A 26,787-nucleotide genomic window follows, 5' to 3' on the forward strand; every position below is an offset into this window, starting at 1 on the left:
GCAATTTTCTATTTTTTATATACATCCCTAGGATTTATAACAATATAAGTTAACATATATGGGATACGATAAGAAAAATGGTTCATGTACATTTATCAAAATAGCTATATAATACTATAAATGGTATTATATAGGTGACCATATATGTTGTTGATATATGCCAGTTTATTAAAACAACATATTTACAATAATTATACATGCAAACACATGTTTTTCTTTTAATTTTAGACATGCATGTCTGTCCTTTATATTTACATATATATTAATAATATATATTAATGAGATTTTGGTTGGATATATGTATATAACATACATATCTGCAATATATGCATATAACCAATAAAACATACACTGGTGTTTATGTTGTAAATGTTGACATACAACTGTTTCTTATACGAGTACATTTCAAAGGAAAATGTACATTAAGCAAAAAATTATGTTTATAATACTTATATATGTAATTCTTATATATGCACTATATATGTAATACTTACAAATTCTGTACATGTAGCATAAATTTCATGACCTTATAGCACACATATATCAGCGACATACATGTACATGCATGTAAGAGTAAATTGTATATTGCACTTTTATTCAAATATATGTTATATATATAAATGATTATATACAGGACATATGTTTAAGTATTATACATACAGAGACATGCATATACATCAATATATGCAAAATTTCCAATTATAATAGGTTTTACATATAATTATTATATATATGTTTTACTCCATATATATTTGATTTGTGAAAGTTCAGTGTATGTGCAGGTACACATTCAACAACTACTACTACAGCTACTATTACTACATATTCAGGCATCTGGAAAAACTCAAAGTTAAAAAAAACTATGTCCTCATTTCTCCAGTGTGTCTGAGACCCTGATGGAAATTCTCCCCAGGGGGGCCAAGAGAACAGACCCTCCCTCCCCTTCAGCTGGTGGGTGTTCACTGTGCTGCTCGGAGACACACAACAATGGGACAGATGCCGTCCAACATGGGGGCCCGAGCACGGCATCCTGCAGCTGAAGGGTGGTCTCCATAATCAAAATGACACCCTGCTGCTCTGTTGTTTTGTCAGAACGACGCCGAAACAAACACAGCGAGCAAACTTGATTAGATATGTTCTGCTGGGAAGAAGATTTACAAGCTTCAAGCTGCCTTTTTTTTAGGGAGTCTGACTCTGAAGCTCAGTCACAGCACCCAGGGGTATAGACTTTTCCCTTTTTGTATCTAAAGCAGCTGAAAAACGTGTTTATTTCTAATGACATATGAGGGCGATTTCATAAAATATTAAATTCACATTTCGGAGGAACTAAAAAGGGAAACATAAATCCCAGTGGTGGGTCTGAACATTAATTTGTTGTTTAACCCTTAGTGTTCTAAATATGAAGTGAAATATGTTTTTATCATGAATATCAAGTAAGCATGGCCCTCCCTTTGGATCCAGTGATTTATTATTGCACAGGGAAATAAATTATTAAAAGCCTTAAACTTAAATGTTATCATCTTTATTTCCTGATTTATTTCTTTATACATATATACACTTTATATACATGTATTTATATTTAATATATTAACATGAGATATGTGTACTGGTTACTTCTGCTTAGACACACACAGAAAATATTTTTTTCTTTTCCGGTTCACGATAATTTGTATTTTTAACTCAAAATTGTATATTTTAAATTAAAGAGAAATATTCAAACCGAAAGGAAATGTGTTTATATGGAGGCAGTGCAAGTAGTCAGTTGTTTTTTTATTAAACTTACGTGAATAAAAACACATTTCAGACCAAAACTAAACATATCATGCTGGCAAATACTGTTAGTATTTATAACAAACATTAAATCAAATGTAAGGTTTTATTTTGAAAGTATACGTTTACTGTGTTGACAGCTCCGCAGGTAGAAACAGAAACAGAGCTCCTGATTGGCTCATCCATCAGGCCACGTGCCTGGTGTGCCAGCTGCGCATGCTCACACACCTAATTGACGTGACTTAGTTAGTGCTGACGTGAGGAGGAAGCTGCTGCGACGCTTTGAGCAAAGTTTAGGACGATTTAAAAAGAGAAATACACATTTTTTTTGAAACAACTGAACTTCACACGGACTTATTCTAAAACAGTAAGAGAGAGGATGTTTGGGTTGCAGCGGGAATTTCGTAAAAATGGAGGAGGGAGAAGACGGTGCAGCAGCTGGAGTTTCATCCACCTCCGCAACAGGTGTGTATTATTTCAGAATTAATATGTCCAGAATCAACATATAACTTACATACATGTAGTTTTACTGCTTCAGGTGCTGCAGGGGCAACGTTTTTTAATGTCTATTTATATTTTATTAAGTAAATATGTTCTGTGGGATTCCGGTTACCTGTGACGTGTTAGCATAACAACCTCACTGCGCATGTCTAATTGGTCCAGTGGTTAAATAGGTAAGGGACCCATAGAGGTTGATGCCTGGGACCCCCAGCTGGTTGGTTGGAGCTGCAGGGGCCTCTTATTGGGGGGTTGGACATCTTGGGGCCACAGGAGGGTCCAGTTGTCTGTTTGTACTTGAACAAGTTATGAATATTGGTTTATTATGTCTTAGTGCTCTGTTCGGCCCTTGCTTTGTGTATGTGTTAATTTGGGGGTGGGGGAGTTGTTTTTCTGTGAAGCCACTTGTGTTACATTTTGATTTTTATAAAAAAGTGCTTTACAAATTAAGTGAGAAGAGGCTTAATCAACAAATTAAGTATAAAAAGCTGTGCAGGTTTATAATGGGTGTGTAAGTTTCATTTTTGGGGTGTCAGTATTGTGTGTATATATGCCTCTAGTTATACTTCACCTGTCCACCGTGTGTCCTCGGTGAGTATCTACCCCTCACATGACTGCTTGTCTTATCTCTGTTAGCATCTCTAGTAGATATTCAGAATTTCCATGTTACAGATGAATCGTGTTATTGACCTTGAAGACCTGTCTATGTACTTACTGCTGATGAGGCGCCCGCCCCTTTTTGCCTGATCCTGCCGCCATGTTGCCAACGGTGACCTTGTCTAATCACAGAGTTAACAGAGTCATCATCCATTATTAGTTGTTTTAGCATTAAATCACTATATGTAAGAAGAGAATAAATGTTAAATGTAAACCTCAGGTTGGAATCATGATCTCAACAGGATATTCTCTAGTGTTTTAGTAGTTTGTGTCACGTCTAAGGCGCCTTGCTTGTACAGTTTATCTTACAGATGGAAGTTTTGTGGTTGGATATTATATTAACTTGTTAAATGCAATAATGTGTGTTAACGAAATCAAGCAATTTACAATTTGAGGAACTGTAGCAGTTGGTAGTGAGATTTATTTTTGAAGGGAAAGTCTTTAAATGCATGTTATATGTGGATTTATTGGAGGTGGGGATTATGTGAGGAATATATTCTGTTTCGTAAAGTTTGTAAAAAATAAACCCACACCACCATGTTTTAAGCCGACACCTCCTGCGTCTGCTGCTTTTTCCATCTGTAATTCACTGTCCTTGATCCAGCTTATCAGTCTGTGTTGTCAGGCATCCGTCATATTTCACAAACTGTAAATAACTACTGTAAACGCCATTTATTAGTAGACTGTCCAGCACACAGCCTTTGTAGATAGGAAGAAAAATCACAAGGAAATCTGTGCCAGCAACATCTCCTGCCTGTATGTCGGGACAGAGACAGTCTGATATGTACAGACCTCTACTGCCAGGAAGGAAAGAAAAATTGTGGAATTATAAATGTATCTGTTCAAAGAGGAGGGGAAGCACTTTTATAATAATTATTATATTGTTCTTATCCATCACAGGAAGTGGAAACGTTGCTGGTGCAAGCGAAGAAGCGGAACACTCTTGCTCTGCCGATTCAGCACTTGACCGGAGGAAGCTGTATTTGGTGAGTCCCACACTTACTCTAATCTCCCATGGGCATATTTCAGAGTTTCACTGGGTGTGCGGAGGAAACAAATAATTAAATAGATGCATTATGTGATGGAGCAGGAGTGATGCAACTCCCACAGGACTCTGGACCCAACAGAACAGGCTCATTCAATCCTGTGGCTCGCTGTGACGGCCCGAGTGTATTTTTAGGTGACGTCTAAAAACAATGTGCCAACCTTAAAGGATGAGCTACTGGAGTCTGACTCACCGGACAAACTACAGCAGGCCAGTGTGCTGTAATGATCTGCAGGGGCTTGATTTGCTGAGCTAGCAGTAGTTGTCTGACTCAAGTGACAAAATACAGGGTTCTGGCAGAGATGGTCTCGGAATACATTGTCCATGTCCACGCATCCGTCTACTCACCAGGTTCAAAATCTCCCTTTACGCTGTCAGCCTCATCCCTGAGCCACGTTCTCCATCTTCTGTGCAGTGTGCTTCCCCAGTCGTGTGTGATATTGAAAACAATAAGTCTCATTAATCGCTTTCCTGCGAAGATCCCATCAAGGGTTACGTTTGAAAATAGCTTCTCAGTGCGATCCTTCTTCCGACAAGATTTTAGAATCCTCCAAAAAAAAAAGATATCAAATTTTAACTCCAAAAAGCCACTGCCACTGCGGCCCACAAGTCCAGTCTCCATCAGCGGGGAAATAAATGTAAAATAAGGCACACATTAGAAAAATACTGATCAGAGCCAGGGGGAGAGAAGACAACACCAAGTCCACAAGGTCACTTCAAATCTTCCACATCCATTTAAATGTGCTCGTATATATATAAACTTTTGTGACCTTTGAACAACTTCACTTGTGCTTTTAAGAAAGTCTGCAACCTGGCCTCAGGTCTTCGTGTCCAAAACTAACTAAGTTCAACTCAACTCAATTTTGCAACAGGTCTTATTGGCAGCCACTGAATTAGTGAGCAATAAATACAAATACAAAACGTGTTGTTTTCCTTCTAGTAATTTACTGAAATACTAATTATCTCTGAATGTTTATCAGTAAACTCCTAGAGGTTAATCAGTTGTTAAAAAGGTTGGGAAGCTGCGGCATCAGGGCTCACATGAGTTTTCAACAAGTCTGAATCCGATTTGGTTTTAATCTTCCCACTATAACTGCTTTACAGTCCAATATTCCAATGTTTTTTTGTACAAAAGCTGTACGTAGATTTATGTGGTGCTGGTGTGATATGTCGTGCTAAATTCAACTTTTTAACATTACACCCTACCATATTTGCTAATTGTCAAAAGTGTAGAACATGTCTGGAAAAAATTGGGTTTCAACATTTTGCGGACTTTGCCTCTCACATATGAGAAACAACACAAAGATTTTCCATGTGTATTCTCACATGGGCTCACTCGGACATTTAACCAAGGAGGCTAGCATGTTTTGGAAAACATGCAGAGCAAAATAACCTGTACATTTGCCTTCTCACACACAGCCCCTGTGGAAGATTTCAGGAAAATATCCGGACTTCCAAAATTACCAACACAATGAGGTGAGTGATGACATTTTTCTATCTATTGAGATAAAGTTTCTGGCTCAGAAAGTCAAAATTTGACTTCAGCTTTTTCAGTTACCTTTGGTTTATAGTTTCATCCATAAAAGGCCCTGTATTTCAATGGGTGCACTCTTTTAATATGAGGAAATCTGATTATTCATGTGCACAACATGAAATCTCCTCATTTTTAGGAAACGTTCATGTCCACTACCGTACATATGCATACAATTGATACTTTGCTTTCCTGCATTCATTCATTCATCTCTCGTATCTGCAGTTTTTAATGGACGTAAATTAGCGGTGCCAGTTGTTGGTCAAACTATGAAGTCGTGTAATCACACTGCTATTACAGCCATCTTTGCACATTTCCCCACATGCTGTCCTTGAGATGGAAAAGCACCTCTGAGCGAGAGCCGCTAACCTTGGACGTCATGGATTGTTGTTCATTTCTGAGAGCTTATGATAATGGCCACCCCTGCCCCAGGTTTTGTGAATGGGGTCATGTATCTGCTGAGCCCTTTCCCCCCCCCCACAATTGGACTCCCTAGTTCCCACCCACAGTTCCTCTCGGGGGGTTTAATTCAGTTTTGCTGGGAGCACGCCCGCAGATAGGTTTTTTTATTTTCCAGGCGAGGGAAACCATTAGGAGCTCAGTAATGCAGTTTTTGGCAAGAGAACGAGGCAGTCATTACGCTGGTCCTTCTTTATTTAGGAGCAACTTCATTAGTAAGGCCTTGTCATTTAAGGACAAAAAAGGATTTTTTAAATGTTATTTGTTCTTTGCAGAGTAGTTGCCAGCAGGAGAAAAATCAATCATCTCACGTCTACCGTCTTTGTCACAGTTTTTTTCAGTCATGATGAATTAATGCAGGCGCCTCACTTGAGGATAATTCAGGGTCTGATTCACCCCTTCAGACAATTGCTGGGGCGTTCCTGTTCCGAGGCTTATCTGAACAATTATCTGCCCAAATGATCCTGTAGTGTGAGTTTAGAGAGACTATCTCCATGTTCTCTTTTCACAATAGAAACACATTTGATATTTACCACTTGGAATAATTTTTGTGTGAAAGAAACCGCGATAGCCAAAGAGAGCTGGATGACCAGGGAAGGTCGTCAAGCTAATGTCACATGCTAACAACGAGTCTTCATTCACAATTCACCTCCAGCTTGACTTGCAAAATGTATCAATCCATCTTCTAAACCACGACTGCAAAGTGTTTTTTTACTCGTATTTTGCTTTATGGTGCAAAACATAGCACACACCAGTGAAACTCACCAGCTACCATGTTTGTTTTTATCAGAAAAGCTACGTTTGAGATCACAAGTCCCTGGAATTGTTAGGTATAAACTCAGTTTGTTGTTGTGGGTGCATTATATATTCTGTCTGTGGTTTTCCATCGCTTAAGATTTGAAAATCCTCTTGTGTGCACCAAGCCTAAAGGAACAATCCACGGATCACCATTTTCTCCTTTCTTTGGCTCGTGTCCCCTTTTGTGAAATGAATCGGGCAGCCTGTTCAACCCTGAATTATGCATTTAATTTTTTCGCTCAATAGAATTACAGTCATAAAGCACGGTGCTGAAGTGAAGGTTTTCAACATGCCACATGTTGCCTAGCTTCAAGGAAAATAGATTGCCTACACCATATTCCAAATTCCAAATTCATCTGTGTTATTGCCACTTATCTGTGAATACGCGAGTAGTGCTATAGTTCCAGATTTAAGGCTGTGACATCTATTTTCTCTGATTGATGAGAAGAAAGACTAGATTCTAGCTAGGGGTCAAAAGTGTTTGACAGCAATAATACACCGTATTCTTCTGTTGACACAAAAATAAAGTCTTCACAGCAAATGAGCATCTGTATTCCTGTCCCCACGCACTCTACTCGCTCTGAGTGCCTTCCCCTGAAATTGGTGCTTGCTCATAGCAGCCTCTTTTCTCGTGACGTGATCTGGTAATCCATCTTCAAAGCCCCCCCCCCCCGTCGCTCTCCTGGGTTAACGTAGGCGGATGTGCTGCAGCCTGAATATCATATGCATGACGAATTTGCCATCCCAGCACTTTTTTGCTTGGTATGTTGCGGTGCCGCTTTTGAAGGATAGAATATGTCACTTTGTGCGGTGCTCGGGGCAGGAGGCATGTTTTTGGAGCTGGGGGGGTTGTCCCTGAGAGTCCAGGGGACTGGAAAGTAAAGGCCAAAGACCCGGCCACTTTGTTCACGTTAACTACAATGACCTGACAGGGACACAGAATTCACATGAGACAAACGTCTGAGGGTCCAGACAAAGCTTATATAATATTTACCTCTGCTGCTGCTGGGAAAAATATGATTTAACTTCTGCTGCACTAATAGCATCCTCTTTTACTTTATGCTAAAGTTTGAAGAGACAAAAAACGTGTTTTATGAGTTTTATAATTAAGCTTCAGCAGTTTTTTATTTCTGTGTTTGGAGAGATACGCCGCTGCCTCTGTTGTGCAGTTTAACTGACAGACGTTTAAGTGATAACTTCTTTATTTGGCTTGTGTGATTTAAAAGATAGTCAACCATAATGACTTTTCATTAGCCAGATGCAATACAAAGAAACATAAATAAACTATAAATGTCATTTTGTACCCATTATAAGTTGGCCAAAGGACACAAAATGCTGATCTGAACTCATTACTTCAAAGCTGCCTCTGTTTATTTTTAGAGTAATTGACACGTCTATGAATACATTAAACGTCATAAATGGTGAAATGCAACCTTGAAGAGTCCAAGGTGACTTCTCAAAGTAGCTTTTTCTCTTTGTTTATATCACTTCCAAGGATTTAAAATTAAAATTATCATGTTTAAGCAGCTGGAACCGGCTTTTTTACTACTTCTACTAATTCTGGTTGATTAATTTGATCCAAATCCATATTGTATCACTGCATTTACTTAAATAACCTAATTACATTCAGCAGTGGATGTAGTTTTGGAAAAATAATCCTCTCGGGAGTGGATCTGGCCTCAGAGCTGACAGGTCAGACATGGCGTGTGGCCATGACTCGCCGCTCTGAGCAGGCAATGGGCAAGGTGGCCTTCAGCACTTACAGGTTCTGATGATATTATTTCAACAGTCTCTCAGTGGCGTGGAGAGTCATTGCAGTGGTTGAGAGCTAATGGGCCAGATGTAAGAGCCACCTGGCTAGTGCCAGGCCTCCGTATGCTGCCGCTGACGGAGCCAGTCATGCAGAGCCAGGGTTCGGCTGTCTGCTGCTCACCGTGCTCACTTGCTCATTTAGAAGAGCAACTGTGCTCATCACCGTGACATTCTTCAGCAACTTTGTTGTGCACTCGAGTGTGGAATCTGCACTGGCATTTAAATGTAATGCATAATGTGACTTAAAGCCAGTAAAAAAAATGTTTTTCTTATGATCCATGACATTAACATTTGACCTTTTTACAAATAGAGGCCATGGTATGGAGCTCTGAAACCAAAAATCCATTACTTTGAAAAAGCAGCTGGCAATGTGTGAGTGCACTCCAGCCTTGCGTATATATATATATATATATATATATATATATATATATATATATATATATATATATACCTGGGATGCAGACACATTGCTATATCTGGTATGTGGAATGAGCAGTGCTTTTGGCAGCCAGCCCATTTAATTCATTTAACACCGAAGAAAACAGAGCACCTCCAGCAAACAGGGCAGTGGAAAATAGAGCCGTGAATCTTGATTGTGGAGGTAAATGAACAGATAGGTCTGGAGGTGTGTCATCTGTCTTTGAGCAGAGATGCATTAACGTGGCTACACCCCGTCACTTCTGTGTCCCCAGTAACCTCGTGGAGGAAACAACATCAAGTGTGTGAGGGAGGTTTTCCTTTTGGATATCTTCTCATCCAATATGCCACCACGATGGCTCTGCATACACGGAAGATGTAAAAATCCAAAGTTGCACTTCCTCAGAAGAAAGCATAATTCAAACATGGCTTCAGGCGAGCAATAACATTCTAGTCGATGTAAGGCAGCACGGTATGTATGTATACTTGTTTAAATATTCATGGCGAGAGGGCAGGAGCAGTGTGTGTGGCTGCACTGTGATTTACACCAGCAATAAGTTTGTGTCAGCGTAGAGGTCGACAATACCCCCGAGCAAACTTACAGAGTTGTGAATAGGAAATGATAGCCTCCCACCACCGATGACCTCTTAAACTGTTCAGCTATTCAAACTACTCTGACCTGTTAGTCAGAGCTTTCACACGGATAAAATCACACAAGTTTATTCATATTTATTGCAAGAGGCTCAAAATCAATAGTTTGAGTTGTTCAGGATTATGTATGTAACTTTGTCCTGTGTTCTTCTGGGGCTAAATATGTAGAATTCTGTAGATTCCAGACAAAAACGCTATAAGATATAAGATGAGATGTGAATAAATTGGGGAAATAATAGTGACAACAAGGAAAACACCAACAATGGAACAAATAATAACATTGAGCATCAGCCATTAAGATGGTGTGCAATCCCCTCGGCTATTCTCTGACTACGATTTAGTCTCTTGGGGCAACGACCAATATTTTGGGGCTTCAGGTGTAGACAGTGGACAACTGTACAGATGTACAGATTTTGGATATGAACATGCAGAATCTGTTCATAGAGATTAGATTGTGTGCAGTGCTTCTCTGACTACCACAATTCGTGGTCAATGGAAAAAGCAACGTTTGAGTTGGCATTTTGTTACACTTCCACTAATTCGCCATTTGTAAAGGATTTTGACGTCAGAGCTGGATTCATCCATAAGTTCAAACCTGAGGGACGGAGGACAGCATGTTCTCTTTATCTAACTCAGCAGGTGAAGATGGATGCTGGTTATTAAATAGTGATGGTATTATGACATGATTTAATATTAATGACATTAATATTAAAAATGAATGGAATGGCACCTTAACAATCCATCTCTTGAAGAGAAAAAAGGCTTTAAAAGAGTCAGACTGCACCAAAGCCTTTCACAGCCCGACTCGTAAAAATGCTTCTGTCAAGAGAACAAACTTCTCTTCAGAGACGTGCGCGGCACAACGTAAACACCGAGGTACGTTGCCGCTGTGTTCGTCTCCGGCACTCCATCACACATCGCTGTTTGGGCTTTCCCCCCTCACTCTTTAAATCTGGAGCGACAGGGTGTCACTGGGAAAACCCATTGAGCACACTGTGGGATGATGGCTTCATGCCCTTCTCCATCACACCTTTGTTCCATCGTCCCCTCCGAGCCAAGACAAGGTAGGCGACGAGTTATCACACCCGTCAGCTTTATGAGTCCCCGTCTGCCCGTGCCGCAGTTAATAAAGCCAGTGTGCTGCTTCCTCAGAACTGGGTGAGTCAGAGCAAGTGAAGGGAAATTGGTCAGCAGAGTGTCGTTCAGGGCCAAAAAAGCACATTCTGCGCCAGTGGCTTCTGTGGATGCATTGTTGGTTTGATTAGTAATATGAGGAGAAAACCTCTCTCCCACCTGAGAGCCTGACCATTAAAACCCCAAATAGCCCCGAATCCTTCAAACCTCAATGAGAGCAGAATTTATATCTTCTGCCAAAGTGAATTTCCTTTCTTTAATTAATCCGTACGAAGGCTGCCGCTGGATTCTGAAGCATTATTTAGCCTGTATTTACTTTAAATGGCCAAATTACCTTTTGTAGCAGCTCCACATAATATTAGCTATACCCTAGTTCCATACACGCTGCTCTCACATAATCTCCCTCTCCTCTGTGTTCAAGTTCACCGACATTATTTCCCAACGTGACAGCTTGAAATGCCCCCCAACGAGGATTCCCTCATTTCTGCGGAGTCGAATGTTTTTGAGGGGCATGTTAGACAGAATCTGAACCCGCTGGCCCGCTGTGCACTGCGAGCAGTAGTAATTGTGTGAGCTGTAATTGCGCTGGCTGCATCTGCTAGGGAGAATAAGGGCCCCCATTGGGTCAGATGCCGGCCGCCTCGGGGAACATTTAGTCAGTGGCAGCAATGTACAACGGATGCGTAAAGTCGTAGATAATGACTAGAAAACGTCCTACATTCAGTGAAGTGTGAAGTTCTTGAATACTGAATATATGAGTGTGTTTCGCAGTGTTGAGTGATCTTGTCCATTTTGCCTAAGTGTTGTGTAAGTTGCTCCTGACTGCACTCAAAGAATTCAATGTTCTTTTCGTGCTAAAGCCGCCTCTGCCAGGAGATAATGGAGAAGGTAGTTTATCAAAAGCATTGCACTAATTGTTACACCTGCAGGGGGTGTTGTTCACGTAGAAACGAGGCCATTTGTATCACCTGTCATGTTACAGCCGAGAAAACGAGAACTAGCTGGAAATTACTGCACAGCTGGAAGTAATGGCACATGGATGAGAGGTTTTCTCGCATGCTGATATGTTGATGTAAAGCCCCTTTTTCCGCTGGTCAAAAAACCCCACCAACATCTGGCTTTTGTCTGCTTTGTAAATGGATACAATTTGCATTCACTTCCAGGTCAAATGACTCGTGGCTGACAGGTTTTTATCGGCTGCAGCTCCGATCGGCAGTTATGGAAACGCTGCACACTGGTCTAGACGCTGACGCTTCACTTTTATTGCTTTACGTTTGTGTTTTTATTGTTTTTAACATCTTGGGAACAACACGCAACAGTGACTTTTTTTCTTGGTATTGTGCAAGATGCAATGCTGACAAGACAAAAAGGTTTCCAGCACATTTGTGATGTCAAACAGGACTCACTGGGGGGGGGGGGGAACAAAAGCAAACTCCTCTACTGGCAATTGGAAAGGAGTCAATCCCTTTTTCTTTAGCAGGTTTACCCACGTTTAGAAAATCCACATATACCCAGTAATTCTGGTGTAAAGGAGGTATTAGTATATTATTATTCCACTGATTAACCTTAAAAGCTCATGAAACCCTAAATTCATATTCATGACCGGTGTGGTGCAGTTAGGCAATTCATTGATAGTCTTGTAGATGTATAGTTTCCTCTTTTATATAATTCTAAATTAAATATCTTTCAATACAAACAATTAAAAGATGTCAAGTTAGAGTTATTTCAACAATTCCACCTTTACTTTTTCCACATTTATTGATTAATTTAAAGACTCAGTGTGTAGGATTAAGGTGAAAGGGAACTATTGAATATACAATATATTCCTTGTGGTGTTTTCACTAGTGTGTTTCATCTAAATTGAATGACTTGTTGTTTTCTTTACCCTAGAATGGCTCCTTTATATTTAAACACTTTATATTTACATTAGGAGTGTGGAGTGAGTCCTCTCTCAGGAGGCTGCCATGTTTTTTTTACAGTAGCCCAGACTGGACAGTAGCCCAGACTGGACAAACTAAAGACCTTTTGAGTTTTTATGACAACTGAAGGCTGCCACAGGCTCTCTTTCATGTTTGGAAGGGAAGGATATTTGGCTGCAACATGCAATTACCCCACTAGATGTCACTAAATTCTACACACTGAACCTTTAAACAGGAATCAAGACAGTAATAAAACAGATGATTGAAAATAATCATTAGTTGCAACTTAAAACCGATGGATGAAAGTTTTTTTTTTTGGTCTATATCAAACACTTAAAGCTTAAGTAAAGAAATGCCCTGTAACATAATCTGTCTCCTGATGCGCGGCAGTTTAGTCAGTGCGTATGACAGTTTAAGCTATCGCCCAAAAATAGAAGGCTCAAGTCTGTCATGCTGTCAAAATATCAATCCTAGAGGACTGTTAATGACAGATTAGGACGCTGCATTTGCATAACTGTCGCCTTCTGGTCCCGAAATATGCAACCACATCTTTTCTGACTTTGTCAGCATCTGTGCTATTTATTTTTAATTCTCTTATATCTTTGAAAAATCTGTGTTGATCATTATAATAACGCACAATAACAGAATATAGACATATATATCATCATTTTTGGGATTTAGTGACAGTGTGTTTCATTTCTTGTGAATAGTGACTGGATTCCAACTGCTAGAGGCCTTTGGAAGTAGATATGAGCCAATTGGACCCAGCTGACTGGATCAGTTGGTTCATATCACTCTTGATGAAGTGAGACTGAAAAGCCACTTGGCTCATTTATGTTATTCTGCTTTTGTAATGGCCTTGATATTTGGAGGTTGGGCTATAAACCAGCGATGGGTGCAGCTTCCTTGCTGAAGCATTAACTTGCAGTCTTTTCTAAAATGTTATGTACTCCCTCATGGGCTGAGTTAGGTTCATAAGGCCAGAGCCAAAGAAATGCATTTAATACCTGAGTGATTTCACGGGGGATGTACACGTCCATCTTCCTTTTGACCTCCTACTTGCTTCCAATCCATCTTAACCGCAGCATGCAGAGCAGGACCTCCGGCAGATACTGATGCAAGTTCACCTGTTCAATCTCTCTCCTCCACTCTTTTCCCTTCAATCTGAGATATTGTACATTAGAGATAACAACCAAGCTGAGTGAGTATTCCTTTAATAGTGGCACTCAAGGGTAGAAATGATGACTGGGTGTGACTGTTGAGGTCAGTAGAAATGGCACATGTTGCAAGAAAGGGTCCATAAAAGCTCTTTCTGACATGACAAACTAGCTCTGGATTCTTGCCTATTTGAGCTGAGGTCAGTTCAGTGTGATTAAAGTGACTATTTGTTAAAAACACAGACATTTAACCATCCTTTCAGAGAATAGAAGGTGGACATTTTTTATTTGATTTAGACACAGAAAAACAAGACATGACCATTTTTATGTGACCTTTCTGTCAGAATCCGATCTGGACCCTGAAACTGCTGACTGTCGAAGAAACTGTTAAAAACCGTCTCGAATAATGACAGAGCCCATGCTTGGCATGTTTGGCGATGTATTAGAAATGAGGCTACTGCGCGCTGGCGTGTCTCCATGCCCCTTCCCTGCACTCCTTCAAGGAGGAGTACAGCACATATGGCCCCCTGGGCGGTATGGATGCGTCGCTGCAATCGGAGTGGGAGGACACGAGCGCAAGAAGTATCCCATCTGTCATGATGTCCTCTCTCACTCTAAAATGGATTAATAACGGTTGGGAGACGAACAGTGAGCAGAATAGAAAGATAATAATTATCTCCTACAGAATGAGCAAATTTACAGGGTGCTTGACAGTTTGTTAGTGGTGTTGCTGCTCTCCCATGTCCACATTTGTGAGTGTTTAAGCTTGAAACTGGACTAACATGTTTTTTTAAACACAGTACATAGCGAAGCATTAGTCAGCCTGCAAAACATCTGTACCACAGCTGCTCTCTCTGAATATTTTGGAGCTGTTAACTGGCCACAGTGGAAAATTGCTTTGAGAGACTCTGACATTCCCTGAAAACACAAGTCTAGTTAAGTGCAGGGATGTTTTGAGTCTGGTATTATTCCTTCTCACTTGGTTCAATACGCTGCTGTTTGTAATCAGTGAAGGTCCAGCCACAGAAAACATTGTATTGGCAATATAGTAATATATATTACTGTAAAAGACGTGTTAAATGTCACCTTGAGAATGTATTTTGAAGTTTCATGTCAATTATTAACATTATTAAGCCCAAATAAAATTTGATAGGAATTCCAAAGACCTCATATTTGAGGAGCAAAATAGATTTTGAATTGTTAGGTAAATCCTGTCTTTTCACACTTAGATTTACAAAATGCTGTGGTTTACCTTATTCCTGGATTAACATAACTCTGGATTATGTAATATGTTTTCTACAAACTGTATCTCCTAGAGCTAAAGCTGTGCTGGAGCTGTCCACTCATCTGTGGTGCTGAAATCCTTTTACACAGCATTTTCATTTGTCTTCTTTATTTTAAAGCAGCAACAATTATACAGTTATGTGTTGTTTTGTTAATGAATATGACTCGGATCCTTTTGAACATTATAACAATTTTAGAAGAAGTCTGAATTATTTTTACGGTTTAATGTTATAATTTTCAGAACTGCAATAACAATAGCGCACAGGACTGTACTCCTTGGGATATACCTTGTTAAACTTGAAAGATCATAGCACAGTATACTGTGTAAGCATTTTAAATATGTACACATATATTTTCTAGTTACTGCATAAGCTTCTTCTTCTTGTGTCACAAGGATATTGAAACAACTATTTATTTGAGCATGTCAAAGTGTATGTGGCTCTGGGGGGGACCCTCTACAATCCTTGTCACTGGGAAGAAATGTCTTCAGGAACATTACACAAGGTGGCAAACATACTAAAATCCAATAGGACAAATAAATCCAGAAATCCCGTCACCTCACAGAACATGTTGACCAATCTGACCAGATATTTATTGCTTCAATTTGGTTCTGTCTTTGATCAGAATATTGTTCACACATCACCAAAATACATTTGGTGCAAACATGACTAGAGTAAATGGGTGCTGATAAGAGGGAGCTTGTTTCGACTACATACAACTATCTAGCCCAGTCTATCTACAATCTATGTTGTTCCAGTAGCACAAATATAATCTCTCTTCCCCCCCCACCCTGAGTTCTTTGGCCACTTCAGATGGCACAGCCCTGCCAGAAACCCATTCCAGCCTCCAGCTCTGATCAAACCACTATCACTTACATTTTATTGTGTGGCTGTCCTTGCAGAGTCAAGAGAGTTTGTAGATGTTATTTATGAAGGCCTTTTCCACAGCACCAATCCGTTCAAGAGTGCACTTGCCTATTGAATTTGCCTGATCAGAGTCTGGAGATTTAATATGCTGCTTCACCTAGTTGAATAGGTAAATAATCAAATAATAAATTTTGCTCCAGTCAGTGTGGTGATAATGAAAACCACAGTGCCATGTCTCCACCTTCATCATAAGGTGAATATTTTTAGTAGCCCAGATGGAGTCACAATAACAAGGATCACAGCAGAAGGGAAATTCATATTCATTGAAGCCACTGTTATTGACTGTGAGCTACACCGACGGTGTTTGGGGACAGAAATGGCACACAATAAAACAGCAATGCTGGAGGGTAATTTTTCATTTTCAAGACTTTTTTTAATCACAAATAAATGAGTGGAATTATTGTATTACATTGAGGGGCTATAATTATTGATTATTAACTTAACAGTAGATTCCTGACATCCTGTGAACAAAAAACTGTTCCGAATCTAATTAAAATGGCTGCAGGTTATTTATAACAATTAGCAAAAACACAAAACATGGACGCCACATGAATTATGTTTCCACTTTTTCACAACAAATTGTTTTAAGGAAAACATGTGCCGCCCACACACCGCTAAAGGCAAAGGCAGACTTATCAAATGTATTATAATTTTCAATTTTGACAAACATGAATATCATATATTCTTGGCGTAGGACGCCGCCCACTCAGAACACACACATGGAGATGTGAGGCCTGTGCTGCAATAACGCAGGTTCACGGTAGTGTGTTCTGTTGACTAAGAGAAGAAAATAGACCAGAATGCACCTCTTCTTTTCATTATTATTATTGTTACTCATGTCATTTCAACCAGCTAGACTAGCAGAAACATTAGTTTAACATTGGACGAACCAGCCTCGAGCAAACTCACATTCAAAGGTTCACTTTCAAAGCAGCCGCGCTGCCACTTGACACCCGATCAAGTCTCTTCTCAGCTTTAATGTTAAATTGGACAGTCACTGCTGCTCACTGGTTCCTTGTCTTTGGGGAATCAATTATTTTCATGGCTGACATAAAATGTAAGGAAGTAATTAGCAGGAGCTTCCACACACGTGTGAACTGAGCCAGAAGTTAACAGCAGTAAATAGTGTCCAAACTGTATGTAGACTGTTTGCACTCTAGAGCTGTGGTCTCCAATTTGACTTGTCGATTGTTGGTTGATTCGCTCTTATTTGAACAAATGTTCGGGAAATCAGCAGTGCTACTTTCTTGAGGAGAAAAGTGTCTCATCATAAGCCTCTCGGAATTATTTCATTATTTTCTGCAGCTGTAGGTCTTAATCAAGTTATCTTTCCATTGAGCTTTAAAATAATTCTTTATAAGAATATGTTTTGGCTGCATTGTGTTGTAACACTACAAACAAGTCAAGTGGGGAACTATAACCACACTCGGCTTGGCTGTGAGAACGTTAATGGATACCTACTGCCTCTGCCTGTAGGTTTCCAGATAATATGGCATTTCGTGGGATATTCTCTACCCTGCTACTTTACCTTATCTTCAATTATGCAAAATCAAATATTCACCGATGCTTATTTATTTATTCACTCCGGCCCAATATCGTAACAGGTCCACTAAGTGCACTTGGGCAAATTTATGTAATCTAGAGATAACCTGAAGATGTAAGTTTGGGCTGTGACCAATTATTGGGTGAAAAGTGTAGTATCAATCATGCATATTGACACAAATCTCACTGGACATTTATGTTGATGTATCCACAATTTTCCCATCTCGACGATTTAAAGGATTATTTTTGACCCGATATATAACATGTTAACACAGAGCTGCTGGTAGACACAGTGGGGATTCTACAATAATCTAAGCACTGTGTAATATTTGGGAGCCTTAGATCTAGATTGTTAAGTCAAATCCACAAAGGAGAGGACTTTAGAATAAGCTCAAATTTTCCTTTTTCCCCTAAACTGAAAGACAGACAGGGTGGGGTCAGCCATGTCCCCTCACACTCTCAATGTGGAACAAGAAAATCTATATATGGAAACCTGTCTTTCAATATCTTTCATAAAACTAAATTATTTGACTACACCACTTGCATAGAGCCTTGGACTGTTAATAATGGGTTGGATGTGGCCTCTTTGACTTATTTACCGCTCATTGATTTAACTCAATGTAATCTTGGACTAGGTCTTATTGCTGCAGATGAGAGGAAGGAATCTCTTTTAAAACTTCTGTAATGCCCCTTGACGTTTCCTTGAACTTGCTCGACAAATAAACTGAACTGAAAAGATTTAGTCCACCTCATTTCACCTCTTTATCCGAGCTCTTCACATATGGCACATCAGTCTGACACCAGCTGGTAACACTGATTAGAACGCCAGCATTTAACAAGCCCAGCAAGTAAATTATTGGTAAGGGTTACAGTTTGATGACTGGAGTCTGGTGTTGATATACCACCAGGCGTGATTCCAAATCACAAAGCCAGAAGAAGAGATGATAGAAGGAGAAGGGTACATGCTGGATGCATTGATCGATCACAGAGAGACTTTGAGATGACAGCAGATTTAACTTCATATTTTTGAAATTATTCTTGAATTCATAAAAAGGCAGTATTGTATACGTACCCAAATATGTCTGTTTCTTATTCATTTAGTGTAATTGCAGCTTGTCATTGAGCGTAATAATTCATTTTCTCATAAAGGACACACTTGTACTTTTATCTTGTGAGGACACTCATTGGCATAATGCATGTCCTAGCACCTTACCTTAACCTTAATCATCTCAACTAAAAGCCTAAAAAGGTCTGTAACTCAAACAAGGCCTCACTAAGATGTTTCCTATGTGCTGCAGAAATAACGACAGCTGTGTGTTTCAGCTAATCTCGGTGGATGTAGCATGTTTCCATGTCCTTGATTATCAGGACGGTGATTCAAAATAAAAATAGTCTGCAGGTTCTTTAAAGCTGACAAGGGGCTCCGAGCAATGATGAGCACAAATTAACTTTTGCTATTCTTTTTATGTTATTTGTTTATGGGGTTTGTCAATTTCTCATCTCAAATCTGCATGCATGGTGTACCAGTGTTTTTTTTTCTAGAGGATGCATACATAAATATTGCAGGTCATCAAATTACCATAATCAACAAGTGCATGTTTTTTTAATCAAATGTCCTCTTTTTGCTGCTGATATAATCTCCCAATACTACTTCCATTGCCCCACGGACATAGTCAGTGATAGAATGTAATTAATACCTGTTCAAAGAAAGTTTGGGGATAGTTGGGAGTGGTCTGAGAAAGTTTTTTACAGCATCTGCAGAGTTCAGCTCTTCAAAAACAAAAAGGTGTTACCCCCGACCTTTAGCGCACAATGATGTAGGTGGTGTCGGCATTTGTGTAAAACCAAACCTACCAGAGGAGCTGTATCATTTTCTGCACCAATCCTCAACACAAATCAGAATAAAATAAAAAGAAATGAGTGAAAACCATGCACTAGAAATCGGGAGCGCTGAAAAAGAGCATGTAAAACAAACCAGATTAAAGGAGGGTAAGAACAAGTGTGAAGACAAAAGGGAAGGATGAGGGGAGAGAGATTAGAAGACAGCAGCTGCCGACAGTGAGGGGTCTTGTCTCTGAACGCTGGTGTAAAGCGATGACACCTGGCCGACGAGCAGCGCTCAGCAGGACCAGCCAGATCAGAGACCTTCTCCCATGTAAAGCGTCTTATTATGAGGAGCAGGGAATGCTGGGAGAGAGAGCAGAGGGCTGGGATATATTCAGTTCAGCACAAGAAGGCAGATGGAGTTCAATAAAAAAATCACGTTGAAAAGGCTTCATATGGTCGTGACAAAAATTACACAAGGTTGCAAAACAGGACCAGAAAGATTTATGGTTGTTTTTAATAGATTCTTAAAATGACTAATCGCACACCTTCAGACCTATTGTCTTCACCAGCACTGTTCTTTTTAGTCGGACAATAAAGAGATTGAAAGGTAATTACAGAGATAATCAAACTTTCAGAAAGTGGCATTTTCTTTCTCCAGTTAAACAAAGAATAAACTTTATGGGGAAAATCTACATCGATTACTGTCAATGAAATGTAATGTAGCTGCTTTTAAGGTAAATGAACTCCATTTATATATTATTCTAGCACTTCTACACGTTACAGTCCACCAATTCATACAGTTGAGGTGACTGTTATCAGCACACATCTGTCTGATACAAATGGGTGAGTACTAATCCTACTGGTAGGTTCATGCTTATTCAATTGATCCAGTTCATGGAGCCCTGTAGACACAGAAGGCCTGTTATGAGGCAGACATGTGCTTTTGAATTATTGTAATAGATGGATAGTAAGACTGGAAGGGCATTGTGACGTAGGTGAACTCATTTGAATCTTTTTTTGGGTGGTCTTTTGGGTGGTCTGCCGAGGGGCTTGTGCCAGTTTCAACTTTCTGCCTGTCGGCCAACCAATCAGTGCAGCCATTTAGTTTGCTGTGCAAATAGACAACCTGAATGCAGTGTAATCCATGGTAGTAGTAGTTCTATTTGACACAACATCCTAATTGGTTGTTATCAGTCACGTCTCCACTACAAGCAAAGGATGCAACATGTTGTAAACACCTGTTGTCTGTAACCGTTCCACCTTGTCGTTGGTAAATATGAAAATATATCCCTGCTCTCACTTTTTACCATTGTTATTTCTCGTCCATAGTATTTTTTGTAACTAAGCAACCAATTGCAATCTGCTTTCTCTTTACATAGACACACATACCAATGAATCTTAATGGTTGCGTGATATACGTTTTAAGGTGGGTTTGCATGGTCAGGCGTAATTTCTATAAGCTTCTGTGGACGGAGGTTTTAAAACAAAAACATACAAATACTAGTGCTCTTATTTCAGTTGATTTAAGTCAAACACACCAAGTTGAAAGAAAACAAGAGTTATTGAACTCTAAGCACAAAGTTGACCTTTATGTCAGGATGGCTCATGTTTCACCTCAGTTTATTCCATCTTAAAGACGGAGACGGCGTAATCAGCCCACAGCAGCTGACGCCTTATCGTCACGGCTGCTACTAACATTTTCACTGGGTTGTCTACAAGCGCTGAAGTACAAAATAATTACCAGTACATGTGGAGCAGCACCTTTCCTGTGTTGTGGTTTTCACACGGACTCACACCAGTAATTAAGTCTGCACGTCGGAGATAAGAGGAAATAAGACACTCAAACGCATCCACGCCAAATTTATGCAGGACAAACTGCCTTCAACAATATATGTTGTAGCTCATCTGTTTAATTTGTCTCACTTTTCATATCGTGGCAGGTTCCACGTAGCATAAGAAATATAACCTAATACCCAGAAAAGAAGAAATCCCACTACACAGTAACTACAGACTGGTGGGCCAATAGCTCTTTACATCAAACAACAAGAGAAGAAAGTGACAAAAGAGCTTTGACTTCAGGCTCCTTTTTGATTTGACAAAGTTTCAATTCTCTGCCTCCTGTGGGCAGAGATGTGATTATCCCAGTGACCGGGATTTCATTTAGGCAAAAGAGAGAATCCTCAGCCCTGGAGGGAGCCACACTTTGTCAAGAGCTGCTTTTAAGTTTTACCAAATGATCAAAGCAGCTTTTAGTGTTTTTGTCTGGTGATTACATGGCAAATCGGGCCACAGAAATTACACAGCTGGACGCAGAAGATGTAAAAAAAAAAATGTGCACAGCTTGACCCCAACGAAAGAAGGGGTGTTATCGAGAGGAAAAAAACTGAACTATCTCTTCATGTGTTTTTAAAAAGAGACATTTTGAGAGAGGTCTTGAACACACTTGAGAGAAAATCGGGGAATATATAAAACACAAGAAATATCCCTTCGCTTCAAGCTGCTAGGATACAAATGGGTTTGTGAAAAGCTTCAGAGAGCCTCCACTTTCCTTCTACATCTTATCAAGTGGTGCAAAAACTAAATATGTAGAAATCGCCACAAAAGAAATTACAGATGGGTTTTTTTCTGCAGAATATATCCGCAATTTTTCTATGTGAACATCCCTGCTTTATTTACACCCATGTCTTATTTAAATGCCTCTTGTTTGTACATACAAAAGACTTTGTCTTTTCAAGATTCACGACTCAAATTTCCTGTCATTTTTCTTTTTAGTGCAGTAAAGTCTTGTTTACCCCTTCCAGGTTTGTCTCTCTGATTTCAAATTAAGTTAGTCCCATTTCAAATATATTAATTCTGCCTTCTATTCTTTCCTCAATTTGCGACATTAAATCAGATTTATTATCTCTTCCCTCATGAAATTTGCAAATTTAATCTCAAAGGAATTTTCTTCCTCTGGCACTCTGCAACACACACACACACACACACACACACACACACACACACACACACACACACACACACACACACACACACACACACACACACACACACACCCTTCCAACATGCAATCGACGAATACGTTTTTCAATGCTGTAATTTTCATTAACACTGAATCCACATTACTCTGCATGCGACTTTCTATATCTACATATCTCCAACTAATGGGCCTTGGTTTAGTGTCTTCTCATTATACTAAATCTGCATTGCTTTCAAGGCTCCTCCTATACACACACACAAACACACACACTCACCTACACACACACACAGTGTTCACACTTGCGTGCACGCAGGTCTCATGGCAGTTGAATTATAGATCACAGCTTTGCTTGGCCATCGTTGTGAAAAGTTCAAAGGGGAAGCAATACTTTGCCCACCCACTCAGTCACACACACACACAGCCACTCAAACACGTACCCACACACACACACACACACACACACACACACACACACACACACACACACACACATACGTAAGGAGACACTACACATACCCTGTAGCTACAAACCTATATGACAGGAGAAAATAAATCAAAGTGAGAGGAGGAGAAAGGAGTGTTTTCTGTAAGGTGAATGAACAACGAGGATAAAACTGTGCAGGGGAGAGAATGTGTGGTCTGCTTTGGCACGTCGTTTTCTATGTTGGAGGATTGTGCCGACGTATTGTAACAAGGCCACGGATAATATGATGACGTGTGACGCCGCCTCAGTAAAGCTTGAGTGTGCTCTCAACAGCATTACCGTGGCAGAAACCTTTTCAACTGGAAGATGAATCGTTGACTCTTTTAAACCAGCGCTGGCGATGTAGCCGCAGGGATCGGCCTGCTGGTCAACCACTCTGCCTGAGATCTCTCCAAATCTGACTTTGGTGGTTGTTTGACTTTTCCTCACGGGTGACAAACAATTCCGTTGTAGCCAGGTCACAAATGGAGCGATGCCTGCGAGCTAGTTCACGCAGTCGACTCACGCTGCACTGCAACGCTCTACACATGTGACGTCCTCCACCATACACACCCTCCCAATTTGGCCTATGTCGGAGCCTAAACAGCAAACTCCAACAAAGATCTACAACTGCAGTAAACATTTCAAACGTGAGTTCCTTGCTCAGCCACACACAAGACACATAAAGGGCTGATCCTGAATTAAGGCTCTGTAGCCACCTCTATTACATGAGGATTGTAATGCTGCTTTTAGACAAGTCCAGACATTTGTAACATGCAACGGAATGCAAAACTGTAACAGTGATTTCTCAGGATGAAATAGAAATGCCCGTCAACTTGTAAAGACGTATTATATTCTCATAACCGAGACAGACAAGACCTCCATGATAAAAAACCACACATTTAATGCAGCGTCTCTTTCAAAGAAGGTTTACTGTGATGGTGATTACAGGGTTAGGAGTGGCAGTGGCTTTGCAAAGCTTGCATCAGAATCAATAGCGAGCACATCATTAACATGTTACTTTCAGGCTCATAGTTAAAGCTTAATTGCTGATATTTTAAAAGCAGATGGCATCGCACCAGAGGGAAGGACTCCATTAACTTTATTGAGTCCTCAAACTGGCAAAAGCTTGAATGCAGATTGTGAAATTTTGAATTCAGTGCTTATTGGTAAGGTGAAGGAAACATATTCAATTGAGAGGAGCTGCACAGAAATATTTGACCGAGCTATTTTTATGTTGTATTAGTGACCTCGTCCATTAGTTGCGTTTGGGCTAATTCTTCATACCTCGCCTAACATGCTTTGAAATGGTTAAACACCATTCTCCCTTTCTTCTGGCTGCATTTCGTTAAATTATCTTTGCCCACGAATCACATATTAAGCCCGAAGAAACCGAGCACTCCCTGTAACTGATGCAGGTTTTTGAAGGCTCAGTTCCCAGGTGTTTGTTGCAGATAAAGAATCTGCAATGTTGAGATTGGACGAGAGCGTGAAACATGGCTAGAGGGCGTGTTCAAGATGTTTACTGAGTGGCTACATTGGCGTTGAGGTCTGTGACATCTAATGGCTTCGATTGTGTCGCTGTAAATGTCGTCTACTGATATGGATACAGCTTAGTAGCATTTAATTTTCTGGAAATCATTTTAAGATAATACATTTATGTAAGGTTGAACACAATTAAAATAAAACATTTTGGAAGCTGACGATTAAAACTGAACAAGGTCTAAAGGATGGTGGGACAGATTTCTTCTGTGCAGTTCGTACCCATCTGAAAGCTGCAGGCAGGAGCGGTTTTAAAATGCAGGCTCCAGGGTGGACAGTTGCCATCTTGCCTCTGGCTTTATCAATGCTGGCATCTGACATTGGCAGCGGGGCTGGAGCTCAACCGTCCATTGAGGAGGAAGAGAGAGGGGTCCCATATTTCCACTTTAACCTTGGACACTTGTAACAAAGACATGGCATGAATGATATCTGGAAAGAGGATTGAAAGGAAATAATAATCTGTCCTTCATGGAGGTTGCTCAGGTGGAGAAAAACTGATATCCTCTGTACGTATTGTATTTTATACACAGCTTGTTTTGCAGCTTGTCACCAAAAACTGTCCTTCGCTATTTCTATTTACTATTTATACATATATAAATAAACATACTTCAATATATTTCAGACTATCATCAAATTGAGCTTGTTCTCAAAAGACTTGCATGTGAAATCTACATAAGAGAAAACGTAACTAACCTTCTCTACATGATGTATAAGAAATGAATGAATTGAACTGAAAAATGACAGCATCCTGGTTCTCGTGCTATATGTAGAGCATGGTCCGAACGTCAGAGACCACTTTCTCAATCACTCCACTATGAAAGTGGCCTCAGACTTTTTGATTGAGCTGTAATTGCATTTAATGTGACACGTTAAAAGCACATACAAATGAGAGTACTTTGAGGTGCACTGAACTACACTGTGCTCCAGTTTTGAAAAGGTCCAACGACAGAAAAAAACCCACATTACCTGTAAGAACAGACTGAATGCAGCTAGATATGTAGGATCATTTATAATAGAGGGTTTTGCTATATACTTTTCAGTGGAGCACTCCTGTTAATCAGGAGCATTGAAACTTGATGTGTGATATAAATCCATAAGCAATGGGCTCCACCTTTTTGAGAGAAAGTAGCATAAAGATTTTGAGTGCAAATTAGATTCTTTTGTGTGCAGCAGTGCACAAGTCAGTGGCATTTCAGTGTCAGCTCCAGGTAAGTCTCGGGGGAACGTCACACTCACTTCGACCTGCGTTACAGTATCGAGGGCGCTTCCAATCCTTTTGTTCCTTTTTTTTGATTTATATATGATCAAATTCTTTCCGACAGTTGCGAAATGCAAAACAGTGACGTCTCACTCATGCGTATATGCAATTGCCCAGCGTTGGGCTATAGCAACGTCTATTCTACAATAAGCTTGTAATTACATTTTAGAAGTTTGCGTGTGTGTGACGTACCGGAGATGGCAGCGGAGGCTTGTGCTTAAACATGTAGTCTGCACTTTGTTTGTAGTTTTGATACCAAAAGGATACTTTGAAGATTGGAGGGAAGTCATTTGGTATCTTTGCTATGTTTCTATTTGGAGATGGTTCGGTTTAGTTCGATATAGAGCCCCTTTTTCTTCAGGCCCCCAAAGTCCTTTGAAACGCTCCTGGCTGAGGCGTCTCGTGCAACACGGGCTGCAATGAACGAGTCTCTCTATCCAAGCAGCACGTCCGTTACTGAGGGCAAATATCATCAGTTGTAATAACATCACCATTCGGGAAGAATCGGCAGATTTTGTATTTGTCTCAGAAAATACCAAATAAAAACGAGTTAAACAGTGGAGCTTTTGCTTACCTGAGTCAGATGCATATATTGATATATCACAGTATAATATGGAAAAGAAAATTGCAGCGTACTGGCCGTCTGTTCCTTGTAAACCTGCGAGTAATATTTCCCAATAACAACTGAGATAGCGCCACTTGTCAGATACGTGGAGGTGCTTGTGATGATGCATGTGGAGGACATATTTTATTTGAGGTGTTGTGCATCACTTTCCTCCTTCAGTGTTTCTCTTTCCTCGGCGGTGATCTGTGTGATTTCCCACCCACTCTGTTGTCTGCCTTCAACTGAAGCTCTCTTGCAGAATTCCCCTGTTTTCCACCTCACTCAGTCGCCTATTGGACGATCAGCACTCTCAAGTGCGTTGCTTGAGAGCGAGCTATTGATCGGCCGTTTTCCTTGAGTTTATTCCAACTCACGTGTTCTTATCAATTCCAACAGGTAGCAGTTGTCAGCGGGTCAAATTAAACCGTAATGACATTTTTTTTATTAGGCAAGCACATCCAAATAGACTTGTGATTATTCTGCTGATTAGAATATGAGGGAGTGTAAATTAAACAG

The 26,787-nt window shown here is 40.1% G+C and overlaps 1 protein-coding gene across 1 annotated transcript in view; it reads left to right on the forward strand.

Annotated features, from left to right (window-relative positions):
• The first annotated feature begins 2,132 nt into the window (after positions 1-2,132).
• LOC117772600 (interleukin-1 receptor accessory protein-like 1) overlaps positions 2,133-26,787 on the forward strand; it is a 258,307-nt gene continuing 233,652 nt past the window's right edge. Inside the window, exons 1-2 of the mRNA XM_034603869.1 lie at positions 2,133-2,235; positions 3,826-3,911. The gene's annotated coding sequence lies outside the window, so the exon portion shown is untranslated. The remainder of the gene's footprint in view (positions 2,236-3,825; positions 3,912-26,787) is intronic.

Source organism: Hippoglossus hippoglossus, chromosome 2 (genome assembly GCF_009819705.1).
Source record: "Hippoglossus hippoglossus isolate fHipHip1 chromosome 2, fHipHip1.pri, whole genome shotgun sequence".
NCBI lineage: Eukaryota > Metazoa > Chordata > Actinopteri > Pleuronectiformes > Pleuronectidae > Hippoglossus > Hippoglossus hippoglossus.